General features: G+C 51.8%; 1 non-coding gene across 1 annotated transcript; it reads left to right on the top strand.

Moving 5' to 3' along the window:
* Positions 1-73, top strand: TRNAK-CUU. Its single transcript has one exon. It is a non-coding gene; the product is annotated as a tRNA-Lys (tRNA).
* The last annotated feature ends 1254 nt before the right edge of the window (positions 74-1327 follow it).

Raw genomic sequence — 1327 nt, forward strand, 5'->3', positions numbered from 1 at the left:
GCCCCAGTGGCCTAATGGATAAGGCACTGGTTTCTTAAGCCAGAGATTGTGGGTTCAAGTCCCATCTGGGGTGAAAAGCTGCTTTCTTCTTCTATATTGCAAGGAAACCTTGGTCTTATTTTCACCAAGGAAGCTGGGAGATGTTGGAACACAAAGTACTGGATCTTGGGAAGAATCCCCCACAAATGTCATCTTCCACTCGACAAACGCTTTCTAAACCCATCAGTACCAAACAGTTAATACTAGTGTTTGTCTGAGAACAGAGTGAAGGGGAGTGTTTACTCCAACGTGTCAATGAACGAAACAGATGGAAAGAGCAAGGCCGTTCTGAAAGAGAATCGATCTGTCTGGAGACAAAGCAGAGCCTGAGGATCAGCAATGGTGTGAAAAGAAGAGGTTCAAATGTGTGTTAGATGTTAGTTAGGTTGGTCTGGCAAATTTAAAGAAAATACCAATGCCCTTAGCATGATGCGGACACTGGCTGTTTCTGACCTTTTACTGAGAGTTCATTGAGAAATATTTTCCTTAATTATGTTATGGAATAAAGGGTGTCTTGCCCTTCGAGACAACATGGCTACATGGCATGGGGCCAATGTGCACCTTCCAGTCAACTGCTAGAGAAGACAACAGCAACACAGACAGGGATGGCAGCAGGGCAGGCTGCAGCTCCAGGAAGATGGTGGCACCAGGTCTCATCAATGGGGAGGTGGCCACCCCAGCATGCACATGGCTGAGCCAGCAAGTGTGGTGTGTGCTTCAGCGTGCCCCTACTCACTTTTGCAACCGTGTTGCCCTGAGGACACTCATGTATCTGGGTAGTATCAGATCTCTGGACGGGCTCACAGAGCAGCTCAGCCTCGCTTGGCAGAGACTGGCCAGACCCCAGGAAGAGGAGGGCGTGCACTCAGGCCCTGTAAGGGGGTTCACTCACCAGGGTGGCGCCTCCCGCTGTTTGTCTCAGGGATTAGCTCACTCAGCCGGAGTTCCCTCTCCTGGTCGTGCCTTGTCCATCGTTGTCACCGCTTGCAGACCCACCTCAGTCCAAGTATAGCAGCATCCTCTTTATGACTCAGCCATCCGGCTGTGCCATGATCTGTGCTCCTTCCTTCCAGGGTGATGGGGCAGGGGGTGGGTATCTCCAAATCCAGCCATGTCCCCAGTGGTGAGTGGCAGGGAACCAGGCCCACAGTACTCTGGGTTCCAGCCCAGGGATCCTGTAGAAACAGCTTCTGCTTCCTCTCCTTAACTGCCTCCACCAGTGCTGCTTCAATTCCCGGGGCTGCTCTCCCGCAGTCCCAGCACATTGTTCACCCTCTTCTCAGGGTCT

The sequence above is a fragment of the Chelonia mydas genome, chromosome 12 (genome assembly GCF_015237465.2).
Source record: "Chelonia mydas isolate rCheMyd1 chromosome 12, rCheMyd1.pri.v2, whole genome shotgun sequence".
NCBI classification, from domain to species: Eukaryota; Metazoa; Chordata; order Testudines; family Cheloniidae; genus Chelonia; species Chelonia mydas.